This window comes from Plecotus auritus (genome assembly GCF_963455305.1).
Source record: "Plecotus auritus genome assembly, chromosome: 1".
Lineage (NCBI taxonomy): Eukaryota > Metazoa > Chordata > Mammalia > Chiroptera > Vespertilionidae > Plecotus > Plecotus auritus.
Genome location: NC_137770.1, coordinates 182,472,947 through 182,478,362, shown reverse-complemented (window position 1 = coordinate 182,478,362; position 5,416 = coordinate 182,472,947).

Genomic DNA, 5,416 nt, shown 5'->3' with positions numbered 1-5,416 from the left:
TATATGATGAGTAACGCAGGGTCACAAACCAATGAGAGAAGTGACTTACTTCCACCTAAGTCTCCTCCTTCATTTCTTAGATGAAATATGCCTGCCAAACAGTTTAAGCCTGCAAAGACCTCTTTATTCTTGGCATTTTATAGGATCTCTGTGTATACCGAAGAGATATTTGCATACAGTTGGTAAAGTCAAATTTAACGGTGTGATGTGTGCCTATTGCTACATGTCCATTTATTTTTAAAGTCTCACACACGGGCTCCTGGAGAATGAGCAAATGTTAGTACGAGGAAACCCTCTTTACAGATATGCACATGGTTGGCTTCTTCAAGTCAGTAGGTCTGTTTGGAGGATCCTCGGCTCACCACCTCCTCACCGGAACCTCCCCAGCACCCTCATCCTTTACCTGCTGCATGTTCCTTCATCGCAGTGCCTGACAACATAGCGTATTTTGCTTGTCTGCCCCGTAGCATGTTCATTGTTTAGTTTACTATGTGTCCTCCAAATTGGGGGGGGGGGGGGGGAGTGCAGAGCACATTGTCAACATTAATACATACTTAATCAATGAATGCCCAATGTGTATTTCCCCACAATTCAATTTTTACAAAGTCTCCTTGCTGCTAGTATATTTTACTTACACTCACTTCTCCAAAGAGTCATATTGTGTAAAATAAACCTGGAATGGGATATTCTGATACAGCTTGTTGATAATCTTTATATAGATTAGTAACAAGTGTGTAAATGTTTTTTAAATACATTTTTTTATTCCTTAGTGCAGAAATTAATTGCAGTTATACTAGTAGGACGGCTCAGTGAAAAGATCCAGTGAAACACCTGCCTGTGCACTACTGGGCTCGAGATTGTCCATGAAGCATTTAATGACAGGCCGCTTTCAACTTCCAGAAAATTATAATCCCAGGCAGCAACAGCACCCAATCAGCCATGCAGTATTTCCTGTTTCCAAGTGCTTTAAACTTTATAAAATGTGTATACACCCACGAATTGTAAACATGAGAAATGGAAATAGTGTAATTATCTGTCAAAGTGTAATTACGAAGACATAATGACAGCCCCTTACCTGCCAAATAGATACAGTAAGTCACTATCAGGTGCAAATGGACTGGGAGCTATTCAACGTTAACACTTTTTTTTTTTTACTTTCATTGAGTTTTAACTTACATTAAAAAAAATCTTCTTGCCCTTCCCTGAATCATTTTTTAATCCCCATCTTATAGATGAGGAAAGAGATGGGGAAATTAGGTAAACTTCCCAGGAATTTTGGTTGGACAAACTATTGCACTCAGTGCATTGCTTGGCAGGGAGCTTCTGCTTGATAAGTATTAGTGGTTATAACCTATTTCTTTAATAATGGAAAAACAAATATATTTTAAAAAGTAGCCCGCAGGTAGTTCCTCTTTGTTTCTTTCTTCTGGAAAAGGGGAAGTGTTCAGACCAACCCACTGCTGCTTTGTCTAACTGTCCTGCTAACCGAGAAAGAAGGAAGTCTCTGGGAGAAGCCCGCAGAGCTTTCTTAAAGGGCTTCACGGTTCGAGTCAGCTTTTTGAGATCCTAAAACTGAAGTATTTAAACCGGATGGAGAAGGCAGGAAATGGAATGTGTGTGTCTCTGCTTCCAACCTAGCTGGGGAATTGAAATGCATTGGCAAATCTTTAGTGTCTTTGTTTCCCCAGATTTCCATGGGGACCATGCTATTTTTTTTTTTTTTTTTAATTTGACTCCTCAGATGCTGTGAAGGATACAGTAATTATCTCCAAAATTGTGAGGAAATGTTTTCTGCCCAGCTCTTTGGCTGAAAGAGGACTCCCAGATGTAAGCAAGTAATTGTAGTATGAATTAACCTAATATTTGTTAACTGCTTCCTGTGGGCCAGGCATTGAGCAAAGTGCTTGCCATACATTATCTCATTTAATTCCACAAAGTAACATCGCAAATGGTGTGCATGTGCTTGAATGCAGTTATGTAACTGACTAGGGCATGCCATGAAAACATTTCTGGATGTATGAATTCTCAAACATTTGAATCTTATTCATGAGAGTTCATTTTCACTCTTCTGTCAAGAATGGGAAAAATCCGCTATAAAAAAGAAGGAACTTTTACCATTTGCATTCCAGCATGAATGGAACTAAAGAGCATTAGGCTAAGCAAAATAAGCCAATCTGAGAAAGATAAATATCACATGATCTCACTCATATGTGGGATATAATGATCAACATAATTTGATGAACAAGAATAGATCCAGAGACAAATGGCAGGGGAGGGGGAGTTAGAGAGCAACCAAAGGACTTGTATGCATGCACACTAGCATAACCAATGGACACAGACACTGGGGTGGTGGGGGCTTGTCTGGGGTGGGAATGGCTGGGGGGGTGTGAATTGGGGAAAAAGAAGACAAATGTAAAACTTTAGACAATAAAATAATAATAATTATAATAAAAGAATGGGGAAAATAAGCATTGTGGACGAAAGGGGCCACATGCTGACCTGACAAGCTCAGGGGAGGCCTGCATGGCAGTCTTGCAAACTCAGAGACCTAAAGTAACCACAAAAGATGGTCTGAAATTAAACTTTAACTACACGCAGTTATGGTGGGCAGTTACATCCTAGGCCGGTATCTTCACTGACAAGGTCAACCTTTACCCTAACTGAGCCTATCTGTCTTTTTGCATCTATGATAACACACCCTTGAAATGTCTGGGTAAGTTGTAACTTCCCTTTTTCTGGAGCCCCTGGGGCACAACCAAATGTGGTGGGTGCCAGGACAGATACCACAAATTCCTTCACTATCATGTTAATTGTTCCTGCACCCACCTAAGTATGTGTCCATCATTTTACTTTTTATCCAATCCCAGGGGTTTTCCCAGCTTTGCTTTATCCCACCTCCTTAATCTATCACCAATGAATTTCATGTAACCCACCTATGTCCCTCCTTTGATGGCAATGTATAAATACAAATGTAACCCGCCATTCTCCGGAGCATTATCTCAATTCGTTGAGGTTCTGCTTTCCGGCATATGTCGACAGTTTGGCTCAAATAAACTCACAAACATTCTTTACAGGTTTCAATGTTTTTTTTTTATGTTAACAGCATTAGAATAAGTTAACTTTTCAAGAGTTTTCCAGAATCGGTTACTGTTCCCTCTGTATCACTATAACGTGCACAGTAGGAGAAAGGACCACGTAGTGAATCCCAGCTCAGCCTTTACCTTAACCCAGAGGTTGGCAAACCGCGGCTCGGGAGCCACATGTAGCTCTTTGGCCCCTTGAGTGTGGCTCTTCCACAAAATACCATGTGCGGGTGTGCACGTACAGTGCAATTGAAGGAGTACCCTAATTAAGTTAATCACAATGTACCTACCTATATAGTTTAAGTTTAAAAAATTTGGCTCAAAAGAAATTTCAATCGTTGTACTGTTGATATTTGGCTCTGTTGACTAATGAGTTTGCCGACCACTGCCTTAACCTGACCCAGAAGAGCCTTGTTTCCTCTCTCAACCTTAGCTTTTAGAAAACAAAAGAGTTGGCCTAGTTACCCCTGAAGTCACGTTCTGTTCTATTATTCAGTGACATAACCCCGCCCTCTTCCCCCCAAGACATTTCGCTGTTTTACTTGAAAACTAAGTCCAAAGGCAGAGTTTTGTCCTCAAATCTAGTAACAAAGACAAAATACTCAGATCAGTGGAAGGCCACCCTCTCTGCTAATTCCAGGTGACAGCAGGGACTTCATTTTTACAGGCACTGAAGTAATGTAGACAAAAGTGTAATTTAAGATAAATTTTTGGCAAGATTAAAGCATTTTCCTAGAAGTTTTCAAGAAGGCAAATAACCAAAATGTACCTATTAAAATGATTTGTGTATTTGTATTTTTTGCATATTTTGAAAATACATTAATCTGAAGGGGTGTGTTTTCCTCATGAAATCTAGAAAGAAGGTTTTGAAGAATAAGACAGTATCAGAAAAATTCCAGGACTACAGTGCACTAAAAATAGCAAACCCTGATATTTGTGCTGCTCCTGTACCTGGTACTCGATGTTTTAATTTGCCAAGGTCTCAAAACCAACAAGCAGCAGATCCAATATTAAAGAGTGATTGATATTGACATATATGTGTAACTTTCTTTAGCCTGACAATACATATCAAGTACATTTCTGATCTAAATTATTTCTCCTGAGCAGGTTTTTCCACCATTTATTCTAGAAATTGGTTTTGCATGCCTTCATATCAAGCATGTAGGATTTCTGGCAGAATTCTTTCCGGCAGGCCTGCAATGCAAAGAGGGAAAATTGCTTAGAACAAAGGACATCTTGTTTCTGCTGACACGAGGAACATCTGCTGCCCTGTGCCTGTAAGGGACACAGAGCTCTGGCAAAAGGAGAATTCTAAAAGACGACTACAGAAGTTGGATGAAGCTTCAATCCTTTATAGCACAGACTTAAACAAGAAGATTAAAAAAACAAAAAGATCCCGAAACTAATGAACAAACTTACGCTAAAGAAAATATTTTTTCTGGCCTTTAAGATACATTTTTGTTACATTAATGTAAAAAAAAACCCGTTGAAACCTGTAAAGAACTTTTGTGAGTTTATTTGAGCCAAACTGTCGACATATGCCGGAAAGCAGAACCTCAACGAATTGAGATAATGCTCCGGAGAATGGCAGGTTACATTTGTATTTATACATTGCCATTAAAGGAGGGACGTAGGTGGGTTACATGAAATTCATTGGTGATAGATTAAGGAGGTGGGATAAAGCAAAGCAGTGGGAAACCCCTGGGATTGGATAAAAAATAAAATGATGGACACATACTTAGGTGGGTGCAGGAACAATTAACATGATAATGAAGGTATTTGTGGTATCTGTCCTGGCGCCCACCACATCAAGTAGTGCCCCAGGGGCTCCAGAAAAAAGGGAAGTTACAACTTGCCCAGACATTTCAAGGGTATGTTATCATAGATGCAAAAAGACAGATAGGCTCAGTGAAGGTAGAGGTTAACCTTGTCAGGGAAGATTCTGGCCTAGGATGTAACTGCCCACCATAACTGCATTTAGTTAAAGTTTAATTTCAGACCATCCTTTGTGGTTACTTTAGGTCTCTGAGTTTGCAAGACCGTCATACAGGCCTCCCCTGAGCTTGTCTGGTCAGCATGTGGCCCCTTTCATCCACAGTTACATGAGTACTTTGCTTCTTCAAGAGTCTGAGCCATATGGAGAGAAACTATCAGCTGTTTCCAAAATTTTGGGACCGATTCCACCAAGGCTGGAAATGGTGTTTTCTGGCAGTAGTACATTCTGTTGGATGGAAACAGTTTCAATAGCTCGTGAGGATCTTTGGACCTCAATTAGAATTATTGTAGTGTAACCCTGAATCTCAAAAGGACGCCTCAATCAAGAAGTCAAATTA